Source organism: Ranitomeya imitator, chromosome 2 (genome assembly GCF_032444005.1).
Source record: "Ranitomeya imitator isolate aRanImi1 chromosome 2, aRanImi1.pri, whole genome shotgun sequence".
Lineage (NCBI taxonomy): Eukaryota > Metazoa > Chordata > Amphibia > Anura > Dendrobatidae > Ranitomeya > Ranitomeya imitator.
Genome location: NC_091283.1, coordinates 477,546,088 through 477,561,157, shown reverse-complemented (window position 1 = coordinate 477,561,157; position 15,070 = coordinate 477,546,088).

The following is a 15,070-nucleotide window of genomic DNA, read 5'->3' as shown; positions in this document are numbered from 1 at the left end:
ATGGATTTTATGGTGGGCTTAGGGTACCGTCACACAGTGAAATTTTGATCGCTACGACGGCACGATTCGTGACGTTCGAGCGATATATCTGTGACGTTCGAGCGATATCGCAATGTCTGACACGCTCCTGCGATCAGGGACCCCGCTGAGAATCGTACGTCGTAGCAGATCGTTTGAAACTTTCTTTCGTCGTCTAGTGTCCCGCTGTGGCGGCATGATTGCATGGTGTAACATATATCGTATACGATGTGCGCATAGTAACCAACGGCTTCTACATCGCACATACGTCATGAAATTATCGCTCCAGCGTCGTAGATTGCAAAGTGTGACCGCAGTCTACGACGCTGGAGCGATATTGTTACGACGCTGGAGCGTCACGGATCGTACCGTCGTAGCGATGAAAATTGCACTGTGTGACGGTACCCTTACCCAAGTCACATAGCTGCACCATTATTTGGGTGATCACCGACCATTTTTCCAAAATGGTGCACTTGGTGGCTCTTTCACGGCTACCTTCTGCATGGGCTCTGGCAGCTTTGTTTATTAAGCGTATCTTTTGCCTTCACGGTATGCCGGACAAAATTGTCAGTGACCGAGATCCCCAGTTTGCGTCTCGGTTCTGGAGAGAACATTGTCGTCTACTCAGCATTGAGTTCAATCTCTCTTCAGTATATCATCCCGAGATGAATGCGTTGGTAGAGAGGGCCAACCAGACTCTGGTCACATATCTGCAACATTTTGTTTCAGCCTGGCAGGATGACTTGGCGTCCTTGCTACCGTGGGCGGCGTTTGCGCTAAACAACGCTGTAGCCGACTCCACTGGACAGAACCCATTCCTCCTTAATTACGGCCAGCATACGCGGGTTCCTGTGCCCATGCCCGTGTCTTCCGCCAATTCCAGGTTGGCAGACTGGGCTGTGGAGGCATGGGAGATTTGGGACCACACTCAGGATGCCATCCGAGCCTCCAAGGAGAGAATGAGGTCCTCCGCCGATGCTCATCGGCGCCCCGCTCCAACCTTTGCTCCTGGCGACTTAGTGTGGCTCTCCGCCCGTAACATCAGGCTGTGAGTTGAGTCCACTAAGTTTGCACCTCGCTACTTGGGTCCCTTTAAGGTACTCAAACAGGTTAATTCTGTGGTCTACCATCTGGCCCTTCCTCCACGCCTTGGTATCACCGACGCCTTTCATGTGTCCCTCTTAAAGCCCGTACACATGTCCCGGTTTTCCAAGTAATCTGCCGGGACATCGGGTTCATCTATGGATGATTAAGAGGTGAACACTATCTTGGGGTGTAAGGTGGTACGTTGTAAAAAAAATTATTTGGTGTATTGGAAGGGTTATGGCCCAGAGGACAGGTCCTGGGAACCAGCTGAACACATTCAAGCTCTGCAGCTCATTGCTGCCTTCGAGCGTAGCGAGGCTCAAGGGGGGGGTAATGTTAGGTGTCGAGTTCCCACCTCTGCACAGGGGGAATCTTGAGCCATCTCCACTGTGGTCTCCCTTTCTTCTCCAGCCGCAGTGGAGCCTGCTCAGCAGAGATGTTGGTCCCAGCTTCTAACTCAGGCTGATACTGGACAACTGGTTACTGCTGCTCTTCCAGGCTCTGTCTTTGTAGCCAGCAGTGATCAGCAGCGAACAGGTCTTTCTGGGACTAAGTTCTGCTTTTCTCATACTGAGCATGCCCACGGGACGACCTCCCATTGGAGGTCGGGGGTCACATGCTCAAGTCCAGTTGCAGCTCCTATTGGTCCATCTGGAAGGTCTTGTTGCACTGCCGCTATAAAAGGTTTGCATGGCCGCTCGGCCATGCGCTAGTGTATATTTGAAAACGTGTTTGTGTTGATGAGTGCAAATCGTTCTTTAAACATCCCCTCCCTTGTGTATGACTGCTCACGTAAGGTGGATGTCTGCTATCTAGCGCCCTGCTGAGCTATCAGCACAATAACACACAAAACAGCGTTAATTGCTGTGACCAACAGTGTGGCGCCATGCGCTATTAGAGCGCTTTCCTTACCCAAGTCTGGGTGGTTAGTGGCATCTGCCAGAGTGGCACAGCATGCACTTTTTTGCATTTAAGTTACTTTCTCAGTTACTCTGATACCCCAATTGTTGTGTTGAGCACAAGAGGTTTACATGAAATCTAATCCTGTGTTCTGGGATAGAGTTCTGTGATTCCTTGCTTACACTCTTTGTGCTGTACCACGGCCCTGTGATGTAACAGGGTTCGCTTCCTTCATACAGGGTGAAGTTAACTCATGTATGTATCCACATTGTACCACCATATAGTCCGTCATTACTCAGCAGCATATTCCATCTCTGCACAGTGGACCCCGGGCTGCGAACACACCTCATACCTTCTCTCTAGTTATTTGGTGTGTTCCGCTAGCCCTAACACCCACTCCACCTTTTTGTGTATTTTTGTGTTTATTTACTAGTACAACAAAATACACACCCAAGGTAGCCTTAGTTTACAGCCTTTAGGTGTTCCAGAAGCTGGAAAATTCAGTAACCTTAAAATGTCCTTCAAAGGTTCATATGAGCTTTCTGGGCCTCACAGCTCCAGTGCCGGACTGTTGAATGGCAGAGTGCCGAGTTTCAGCCTTCATCAATCCAGCACTGGCACTTTCAAAGCAAGAGAACCAGCTGCTATGAACTCAGGTGACCTTACTGTTCTTGTTATCAATTAAGAAATTAATTGAAAAAAACATATATGGCGATCCTCCGTAATTTTCATAATAAGCAGAGGGAAAGCCAATGGCTGGGGGCTGATGTTAATATTTTGGGAAAGAGACAAGATTCCTAAAGTGTCCAAGGTGATTAACATTAGCTCCCATCTGTATACTTAGCCTTTCCTGGTTATTAAAATAGGGGACTCCTCAAAAAAATGATGTAGGGTCCCCCTATATTTAATAACCAGCAAAGGCTAGGCAGACGGCTGTGGGCTGATATTAATAGCCTAGGATGAATATTGGCCCCTCCCAGACTAAAAACAGCTGGCACTTGGCCTCTCTCTGTTTGAACTTGCCCTTGTGCAGTGGTAAGTACTAAGTAGGTGATAGTTGGGGGTTGCTGTCACCTTTGTATTGTCAGGTGACCACAAGCCCAGAGGAAAGTAATGGAGAGGCATCTATAAGACTCCCCCCATTACTAACCCCATTGCTATACTGTATAAAAAAACACACCCAGAATAAAGTCCTTTAATTGATAGAAAAACACAGACTCCTTTAATGAATATAAATTAAGCCATACTTATGTCATTGCCCAGGCCACTGAAGTCAATGTTTCCTATAACAGAATTAAATAATAAACAACAATATTCCTCACCTGTCCGCTGAGAAGATAATAAGCCATTTGTCCCGCGATCGATCTAGCTCTGCTACATATAGATAGCAGACTGCATTGTTGCATGATCTGACTATACAGCCTGCCATGCAACAGAGACACTGAGCAGCATGTGCCACCGCTGCTCAGTATCTCACTGTAAACTCTTAAGACCTGATTGACGTCACCACGAGCGTGGGAAAGTTCCTGGGAGTTCCCAGCCAATGAACTCATTTCAACTCATTGGCGTCAACGTGAGCGCCACTACAACTTTTCCCACAGCACTTGCGGTGACATCAGTGAGTTGAACTGAATTAATTGGCTGTGAACTCCCAAGACTTTTCTGAAGGTACCACTAGCGTGAACACTTTCACACACAATATCGTAGTTCTTTTCAGTGGGTGATAACATTTTAGAGAAAAGGCAAATGGATCCCACTTACTAGAAGATGGCCTTTCAGATAATACAGCCCCGACCCCCACTCCAATGCATCAACCGCAACAATAAGCGGCTGGGGCACAAAAGGTTGAATGAGTAAAGGAGCCATGGCAAAGCATCTCAGCAAGGAAAAACCTGCCCAACGGGTGATGTCAGATCACCTCGAAACGTCCGGACCTTTTTTGTCATATCAGTGAAAGGTTTGACAATCGACAAGAAGTTCCAGATAAACTTTTGATAGTAGTTGGAAAATCCCAGAAAGCATTTCAAGGCTTTCAGATTTTCCAGAGGATCCCATTCCAGATCTGCGTGGGCTTGATCTGGATCCTTCCGGAAAGTCTGCAGATGACATCTCCTGTAAGGCGAATTCACATTTTTCAAGTTTTGCATACAGTTTATTATCCCTTAATACCTGTAACACCTACCTAACGTGTATCTGAGGTGTTTTGAGATCATGTGAGTGCATCAAAATATAATTGACATAAGCAACCACAAATATACCCACCAGATGATGGAAAATGTAATTGACAAACTGCTGAGAAATGGCGGGGGCATTAGTCAGACCAAAAGGCATGACAAGGTTTTCATCATGCCCTTCAGGAATGTTGAAGGCCATTTTCCACTCACCCTCCTCTCTGATTCTATAAGCTTATCTGAGATCCAACTTTGAGAACCATTTAGCACCTACAATCTGCTTAAATAAGTCAGGGAAGAGTGGGAGAGGATAAGAGTCTTGAATGGTAATTCGGTATTACTCACAAAAATCTAAACAAGGATGCAAACCCCCATCTTTCTTCTTAACAAAGAATAACTCAGCTTCCATGGGAGAAGAGAAGGGTCTAATGTAACATAGTAACATAGTTAGTAAGGCCGAAAAAAGACATTTGTCCATCCAGTTCAGCCTATATTCCATCATAATAAATCCCCAGATCTACGTCCTTCTACAGAACCTAATTGTATGATACAATATTGTTCTGCTCCAGGAAGACATCCTGGCCTCTCTTGAACCCCTCGACTGAGTTCGCCATCACCACCTCCTCAGGCAAGCAAATAGTAACATGTATCCCTTAAGAAGACTCTCAGAATGTCTTCTTTCATTGCCTGCCTTTCTGGACCAGAAGGGTTATATAATCTGGACTTGGGGAGTTTCAATCCTAAGAGCAAGTTAACAGGGCAATCGTGCATATTGGGGGACAATTCTTTGCACCCTTTTTCTGGGAATAAATGACAAAATCAGACAAAAAAGAAGGTATAGATTTTGTGGAGATGGTAGAGATAACGGTAAGTAGGCAATTATTCCTGCAGAAAACACTCCACCTAACTATTTCCCTTGACTGCCGTGCGACCACAGGATTATGCATCATCAACCAGGGAAGACCGAGAATAATACGAGTATGGAGACCTTCCAAAACGTCGCAAGAAAGGAGCTCCTTATAGAGAGTCCCTATGAGTAACATAGTAACATAGTAACATAGTAACATAGTTAGTAAGGCCGAAAAAAGACATTTGTCCATCCAGTTCAGCCTATATTCCGTCATAATAAATCCCCAGATCTACGTCCTTTTACAGAACCTAATAATTGTATGATACAATATTGTTCTGCTCCAGGAAGACATCCAGGCCTCTCTTGAACCCCTCGACTGAGTTCGCCATCACCACCTCCTCAGGCAAGCAATTCCAGATTCTCACTGCCCTAACAGTAAAGAATCCTCTTCTATGTTGGTGGAAAAACCTTCTCTCCTCCAGACGCAAAGAATGCCCCCTTGTGCCCGTCACCTTCCTTGGTATAAACAGATCCTCAGCGAGATATTTGTATTGTCCCCTTATATACTTATACATGGTTATTAGATCGCCCCTCAGTCGTCTTTTTTCTAGACTAAATAATCCTAATTTCGCTAATCTATCTGGGTATTGTAGTTCTCCCATCCCCTTTATTAATTTTGTTGCCCTCCTTTGTACTCTCTCTAGTTCCATTATATCCTTCCTGAGCACCGGTGCCCAAAACTGGACACAGTACTCCATGTGCGGTCTAACTAGGGATTTGTACAGAGGCAGTATAATGCTCTCATCATGTGTATCCAGACCTCTTTTAATGCACCCCATGATCCTGTTTGCCTTGGCAGCTGCTGCCTGGCACTGGCTGCTCCAGGTAAGTTTATCATTAACTAGGATCCCCAAGTCCTTCTCCCTGTCAGATTTACCCAGTGGTTTCCCGTTCAGTGTGTAATGGTGATATTGATTCCCTCTTCCCATGTGTATAACCTTACATTTATCATTGTTAAACCTCATCTGCCACCTTTCAGCCCAAGTTTCCAACTTATCCAGATCCATCTGTAGCAGAATACTATCTTCTCTTGTATTAACTGCTTTACATAGTTTTGTATCATCTGCAAATATCGATATTTTACTGTGTAAACCTTCTACCAGATCATTAATGAATATGTTGAAGAGAACAGGTCCCTGACCCCTGCGGTACCCCACTGGTCACAGCGACCCAGTAAGAGACTATACCATTTATAACCACCATTTATAACCACCCTCTGCTTTCTATCACTAAGCCAGTTACTAACCCATTTACACACATTTTCCCCCAGACCAAGCATTCTCATTTTGTGTACCAACCTCTTGTGCGGCACGGTATCAAACGCTTTGGAAAAATCGAGATTTACCACATCCAATGACTCACCGTGGTCCAGTCTATAGCTTACCTCTTCATAAAAACTGATTAGATTGGTTTGACAGGAGCGATTTCTCATAAACCCATGCTGATATGGAGTTAAACAGTTATTCTCATTGAGATAATCCAGAATAACATCCCTCAGAAACCCTTCAAATATTTTACCAACAATAGAGGTTAGACTTACTGGCCTATAATTTCCAGGTTCACTTTTAGAGCCCTTTTTGAATATTGGCACCACATTTGCTATGCGCCAGTCCTGCGAAACAGACCCTGTCGCTATAGAGTCACTAAAAATAAGAAATAATGGTTTATCTATTACATTACTTAGTTCTCTTAGTACTCGTGGGTGTATGCCATCCGGACCCGGAGATTTATCTATTTTAATCTTATTTAGCCGGTTTCGCACCTCTTCTTGGGTTAGATTGGTGACCCTTAATATAGGGTTTTCATTGTTTCTTGGGATTTCACCTAGCATTTCATTTTCCACCGTGAATACCGTGGAGAAGAAGGTGTTTAATATGTTAGCTTTTTCCTCGTCATCTACAACCATTCTTTCCTCACTATTTTTTAAGGGGCCTACATTTTCAGTTTTTATTCTTTTACTATTGATATAGTTGAAGAACAGTTTGGGATTAGTTTTACTCTCCTTAGCAATGTGCTTGTCTGTTTCCTTTTTGGCAGCTTTAATTATTTTTTTAGATAAAGTATTTTTCTCCCTATAGTTTTTTAGAGCTTCAATGGTGCCATCCTGCTTTAGTAGTGCAAATGCTTTCTTTTTACTGTTAATTGCCTGTCTTACTTCTTTGTTTAGCCACATTGGGTTTTTCCTATTTCTAGTCCTTTTATTCCCACAAGGTATAAACCGCTTACACTGCCTATTTAGGATGTTCTTAAACATTTCCCATTTATTATCTGTATTCTCATTTCTGAGGATATTGTCCCAGTCTACCAGATTAAGGGCATCTCTAAGCTGTTCAAACTTTGCCTTCCTAAAGTTCAATGTTTTTGTGACTCCCTGACAAGTCCCCCTAGTGAAAGACAGGTGAAACTGCACAATATTGTGGTCGCTATTTCCTAAATGCCCAACCACCTGCAGATTTGTTATTCTGTCAGGTCTATTAGATAGTATTAGGTCTAAAAGTGCTGCTCCTCTGGTTGGATTCTGCACCAATAGTAGTAGATTTACATTATGCACTACCTGAGTAAAACTTCCCTGACTGAGAAGTGCAGAGTTGAAATGTGGGGATGGATCTTCGCCATCACACTAATGGAGAGACCTGGGGAAATGAGCATCTCAGTTTTCATTTCTGAATCCACCACTGCATGTAAGATATACTGAGATGTACATGCAGAGGAGATATATACTCCCAGGCTATAATCCTCCACACAATCTGGGGTCAGTAGTTTTCCAATGGTTTCGTTTGCTTAGGTACAGAAGGGCATGCCGTAATAAAATGAGCCTTTCGACCACGGGAGAAACACACTCCCATCTTGGTGCAAAACAAATGAGAACCTTACTGAGGAGATTCCCACCCTAATTGCATCGGTTCATCCAAGCACACAGGAGAACTATAGCTAGAGCCATGGTGGTCTCAAGCAACTCATGAGTTTCATAGAGCATCACTGTGTCTTTTAACCTGATGTCAGTCTATGGAATTCTGAACAAAACTCCTCAGCCACCCTATCTCCCTGCTGGAGCTTACATAGCTTGGACTCAACAAGAGAAAATTAGTCGGGATTATTATAATCGAGGCCTAGAGCAAAAAAAACATTTACTGACCAGACCAACTTTGAATCGGATGCAAGTGAAAAGGCCCAGAATGGAGGGTCTCCCTGTAAGTTGTTCACTTCCAGACGATCATGGGTGCTTAAAAGAGACCTTGGAAGCTTCACAAAAACAACAAACTTATCCTGTCCCTCTGAAAACCTATCCAGAAGGGCCACTTTGGTTTCAGGTTCAGCATGGCTGGCTGCCAGATCCATGGTCTGCTGTTGCTGTTGCAAAACCCTAGATTGCAGGTCTGTCAGTTCCAGAAAAAGACTCTGCATCTGTTTTGCCAAGGCTGCAGCAGGATCTATATTAAGATCCAGGAAAAATGTGGGCCAGTTACAATGTCACGCTGGAGCAAGAAGACGGCCAGTGTGCGGTGCAACATGAGGGTAACACCAAGGAAGATGTACAAGGATTTGCAAGGAAGTACATGTTACTGTTGGGGTTTGGCACTCTGAAGATCGGGTGTTTCCCATTCTGTCATCTGCATGACAATGCAAAAAACACTGACGGCTCAAATTGGCGGAAAGATCATTACCGCCGTTCAAGGACTAACACTTCCCACGCTGTTAGATGCAGCTGTGACCGGTGATAAAAAGGTGACCTCCAGTCTCACGTGTCAGCTGTTGAGAGAGTACTACTCCCATCAGCCTACACCTGCTGTCACTGATAACAACGAAAGCAGGTGCCACTGATGGGAGAATTCATCAGCTGATGCCTGTGCTAAAAATATGTAAATAAAATAGCGTGGGATCTCTTCTATTTTTGATAACCAACACAAAACTGACAGCTGCGAGCAGCAAACCTCAGCTATCAGCTTTATTATGACTGGTTATAAAAAATAAAGGGCGGCCCACACTGTTTCTTTTTAAGTTATTTAAATAAATAATTTTAAAATAAGCTGTGGGCTCCCCCCATTTTTTTTACAAACAGCCAGGTTAAAACAGATGGGGGCAGGTATTTCCAGACTGGTAAGGGGCCATGGATATTGCCCTTCCCCAGCCTTAAAATAGCAACCCGCAGCTGCCCCAGAAAAGATGCACTAATTCTGGCACTTTGTACTGCTCTTCCCAATTGCCCTGGTGCAGTGGCAAGTGGGGCAATGGTTGTGGTGTTGATGTCACCTGTTTTATGGCCGCTGACATCAAGCCCACAGGTTAGTAATGGAGAGGCATCTATAAGTCGCCCCTATTGCTAACCCCTTAGTTATATTGTAAAAAAGACAAATCCAGAATAAAGTCCTTGAGTTGAAAGAAAGACACAGACTTCTTTTTTAAAATAAAAAGTAAAAAGCAGTTATACTCATCTTACACCTAATCTATTGAAGCCCTTTTCCCCGTAAAAGAAAAAAAAATAGCGAACCATAATACTCACCTTACCCCTAATCAATTGAAGCCCTTGTCCCCTGTAAAAAAACAACAATAATAAACAACCATATCCTTTATCCTTTACCTGAGAGAAATCAACATTTGCAATACTGTCCCACATCGTAAACCATCTCTGCGATAACTGGTTTACAACCTAAGCAATGCCATGATGCGTCCATCCAGGCTGAAAACCGGGACTTACAGATGAATACCCATTCCTGCTAATACATGTGGGGACAAATGACACAGCAAGAAAGGACTTGGAAATCATCTGCATTGACTGTGAAGACTTAGGCAAAAAAATTGGATGAACTGGGAGTGCAGGTGGTGTTTCCATCCATCCTCCCATGGAACAAGATTTTACAGGTAAACAACTGGCTACGTTGATGGTGCCATCAGCAAGGATTCAGATTTCTGGCTCACAGAGTGTATTAACTATACCATGGACTACTTGCTAGAGATGAGCTGCACTTTACCAAGACTGGAAAACACTTATTTGGAAGTCACCTTGTTATACTCATCAGGAGAGCTTTAAAATCATTGTGTGAAGGGAAGCAAAAGGCCCTGAAAAGCCATACAGCGAACAAATACTATTGGGAATTCTACTATTAGAAGTGGAAAGGAAGAACAAAGACAAAACTAATTAGAATAATAAAAATATTGGAGAAAGAGAAACCGATCACAAACTAAGATGTTTCTATACAACTGGGCAACAAACAAGTAGAATTGGAGCTACTAACGCATGAAAACAAATATGATGTTATTTACATCAATGAAACTTGGGGGGGGTTATACCCAACTGAAATACAAGGCTAGAAGAATACAACTTATTTGCAAGAAAAAGACTTAATAAATGGGGAGGAGGTGTTGCATTGTATGTTAGAAAAGCATATATCTCCACAGAGATACAAGCTTCAGAGACTAGGATTTCTGTGGAAACTGTTTGGGTAAGAATAGGAGAGAACAAAGGAAGGGACAATATTGTAGGCTATAGGCCACCTGGGCAAGCTGAAGATATGGATGAACTCTTTGTGCATCGGATGGCAAAGTTATCAGAAAAATATATATAACATAGTGGTCGTGGTAGATTTAAACTATCCAGGCATTTGTTGGGAATCTCCCTCATTCAAAAGTAACAGGTCCAGCAAATTATTTTCTTCTCTTGCTGACAACTTTATCTTCCAAAACGTAGAGGAGAAAACAAGTGGATATGCTATTTTGAATCTATTTTTTATCGACAGGGAGGAAATGGTTGAGGAGGTAAGAGTAATTGGGACCCTAGGAGGCAGCAACCATGCTAGCATAGAATCTTGGATAACTAGAGAAGGAAGACCTGTGAAGACTCAGATTCAAAGGCTGGAGTTCAGAAAGGCTCATGTAGAGACACAGGGTTAGTGGTTGCTCTTGTCCACTGGCCTGGCTGTATTTAGAAAAACTGCATGGACCAGGGCTCATACCATTGAACGCCCTCTCTCCCCTTGGGCAGAACACTACTCAAACAACACAGGGTGATGGTAAAACAGTGTGGCAATAATTTATTGAATTATATAGAACAATCCCAGCAAATACCCAAGATGGTGCAAATTATACAGTCTCACCCTTAAGCTGACTGATTAGAGCTGCTTCAAGGCCAAATACCCCCACCAATGACTCCTCGATTTTGGTGGGGCCTCACAGAGAGGAGGTCACGACAAACTTAGGAAGCTAACAGAGAGCAGTGAGGTATGTGGCCAGGTGACCTGATTGTCCCAATGTGGACTTTTAAGTCTCTCTGGGGTTTCAATGATGGTTAATGAAGCAGACCTGTGTTTTTCCAGCTGGGGCAATAGTCCCCTAAGCTGACATCTTGTACAGTCACATGGACCCTTTATGGAGTTCACAACTAGCCTTTAACCAGCATTCAAAGGTCACAGAGAGATGTGAATAAAATTACTTTGAATTGATTGATTATGTAATCTATTTGCATAGTTTTGCCTCCTCTGTTTTGAAGGCCAACAAACTGGCTGGCATGGACAATGTATGTAATCAACATATCAGAAAACATTATTGTTCAGTGATCATGCATTGTTGTTTTGCAAAGATAAGACAATAAACTGTGGGAGATAATGTTAGAGGAAAATATTCGTCCTACAAGAAGAGTCAATAATTCAGACAACAGTTTATGATTCTGGGTCTACTGAATTTACATCTGGCATAATTAAGAAGAAATGATGTTTCATCACAGCTGATTTTAAGGGATTCAGAAAGAGGATAGAGGGATTCAATGGCTGGATATCCTTAAGGAAAAAAATGTCCCGGAAGGATGGGAAATTTTGAAAAATGATATTCTCAAAGCACTATTGTTAACAATCCCAAAAAGAGGGGAGAATAGAAAGCATTGAAGGAACCTAGGATGGGTCAATGCAGAACTTAAACATAGTAAGAAAAGTCAAAGATGCTATGGGATTTTTACAGGATGAAAATGGTAAAGTGGTGAAAAAAGATGTTGAGAAGACCAAAGTTTTAAATTCCTATTTTGCATCTGTAAATGAAACATCAACTGATCTTCACTGTGGGGCAGCACGGTGGCTCAGTGGATAGCACAGCAGCCTTGCAGCGCTGGAGTCCTGGGTTCAAACCCCACCAAGAACAACATCTGCAAAGAGTTTGTATGTTCTCTCTGTGTTTGCGTGGGTTTCCTCCGGGTACTCCGGTTTCCTCCCACATTCCAAAGACATACTGATAGGGAATTTAGATTGTGAGCCCCAATGGGGACAGCGATGAGACTGTGGGGAATATGTTAGCGCTATATAAAAATAAAGATTATTATTATTATTATTACTAGGATTTATTGGGGACAAGCATGGCTCCGATATGATAAGCAGTTCCACCAGAGGAAAGCAATTCGTACTGCAATTTGGCTGGATCAAAATTACATGGGCCTTTGATTATGGGTTATGGCTCCCACTAGGTTTGGTCATTCCTTTCATGGGGAGGTCGGGGGTGCTGGCTAGTCCAATAGACAGTCCAGGCTAGTCAAATGCAGGTAACAACAATACCCAAGAGGGAGATGCCAGTGAAGCTGGTCACGATGGTTCCCTATCTAAATAGATATCCAGACAGAGGCAAGGCGGAATTGTAGTTGTCAGGTTTTGTGGATGGTTTCATAATTCCTGCTCTGCCATTTGATATCTCTCAGGTCCTTAAAAATCTTTGGTCGGCTGAGCAATATGGGGAGGTGGTTTTGAAGAGGTTGGGTAAGGAAGTTGCTTTGTAGTGATGAGCGAGCATACTCGTTGCTTGGGTTTTCCCGAGCACGCTTGAGTGGTCTCAGAGTATTTGTGACTGCTCGGAGATTTAGTTTTCCTTGCTGCAGCTGCATGATTTGCGGCTACTAGACAGCTTGATTACATGTGCGGATTCCCTAGCAACCAGGCCACCCCCACATGTACTCAGGCTGGCTAGCAGCTGTAAATCATGCAGCTGCGTCAACAAAAATTAAATCTCCGAGCAGTCACAAATACTCGGAGACCACCCGAGCATGCTCGGGAAAACCCAAGCAACGAGTATACTTGCTCATCACTATTGCCTTGGGCTGGATGTCTGGTCCATTTAGTGACTCTCCGTTTGACGATTTGGTGGTTTTCCCCCTTGGGGTCATGCCTAAGAAGGAGCCGAATAGATTTCAGCTCATTCACCATCTGTCTTATCCTTGGAGCATGTCCGTGAATGATGGGATTGATCAGGAGCCTTGCTCTGCGGTCAATACGTCATTTGATGAAGCGGCACATTGGGTTAGGAGTTGTGGAACGGGGGCGCTTATGGCAAAGTCAGATACTGAATCGGCATTTTGATTGTCACTGGTAAATCCCGAGAGTGTTAGGTTGTTGGGCTGTTATTGGAAGGGGGAATTTTTCGTGGATAGATGTTTGCCAATGGGCAAGTGGGGATCGATTGTTGAAGATCAGATAGGAGTGTTGCTTTTGTGGTTAAGTCATGGGGCAGCTGAAGGCTGGTTGTCAGCTAAGTAGCTCCAACAAAGTATTAATCTGCACAGTGGGGAAGCCCACTCAGTGCACAGGTAATTGCATGAACTGATGCTGCAAGCGCATATACAGCAGTAAGTGCTCCGTGAGCCGGGGTGCCACTCTAAAGAAAATAGCCACAATGGATACAAAAATTGAAAGGAACGGATGGCACTCACCGGTTGAAAAAACTTCTTTATTCCAATACTTTAAAACATCGGCGTCGGGAGGATGGGAGCAGGAGTAGAATGGACGACAGCCGTTTCACGCTGCAGTGGCGCTTCTACTGGTCACACGGGTGAGTGAGACTGACATCATCTCTTAACAGAGGGACGGCAGATAAACCCCACCCCGGTGCAGCTTGTGCAGATCTCCTCCTTGCACTAGAAGAGACACCCTTTCTATGCCTGCAAAAGAAAGCACCTCTGGGTTTCCTCCATGAAATTCCCTAACATGTTTAATCAAACATGGAACCCCCTTTCCTGAAGCAATCGAGTTGTAATGCTCTCTGAGCCTCACATAGAGGGGGTGAATGGTCTTACCAATATAGAAGGACTTACAACAAAATAAAACCACATAAACCACATGTGTCGTTTTGCACATGATGAAATCTTTAACAGTATGAGACACACCTCCAATGCAAAGTGTTTGATTTACATCCTGGTAATTACAAAAAGGACAATGTCCACACTTAAAATTACCATGAGGAACACTTTTACTTAACCAGTTACTTTGTTGCTTCATCATCCGTTTTTTCACTATTATGTCACCCAGAGTGGTACTGTGTCTATTAGAAATAATGGGACCCCTTGCTGCCACCACCACAATATCTTTATCACGTTCTAGAATGTGCCAATTCCTGCGAATAGCAGACCATATGATACCATCCATAGGACAGAATTTAAAACAAAAAACAAATCTCTTATCGTGTTGTGGGCAGAACCACAATTATTGTCTCTTGCCTGATTAACCCTATTGTTAGCCTCATTCACGTTTGTTGGGATAACCCCTACAAGGGAACCTGTCACACAACACTTCTGCCTGCTGAGCGCAGCTCTCCTGAGTATTATTAATCCTCTACAATCTTAATAATTGGCTATAAGGGAGGGAGCATTTTACATGAGCCAGATGGAAACTATCAAAATGTAGGACAGAATTCGTAGCAGACGGTTTTCGAAACACTCTGGTACAAATCGCACTATCCACAACATTAATTTGTGCATTTAAAAAATCCAAATCAAGACCTCCATATCTCGATGTGAACGGCATATTCATTCGATATGACTCATTGAGATACTGGACAAAATCATCAAATGATTCACGAGGTCCGTCCCATATCAAGAAAATGTCGTCCACATAGCGAACATAAAGTTTGATGTGCCTCAAAAAATTATTTCCAATATTGGTTGTCAGCTAAGGTATCGCAGATTATTGTGGCTTTGGTATTTTGTTTTAAGTTACAGAGTCAGCAGGATTTGACTAAAATG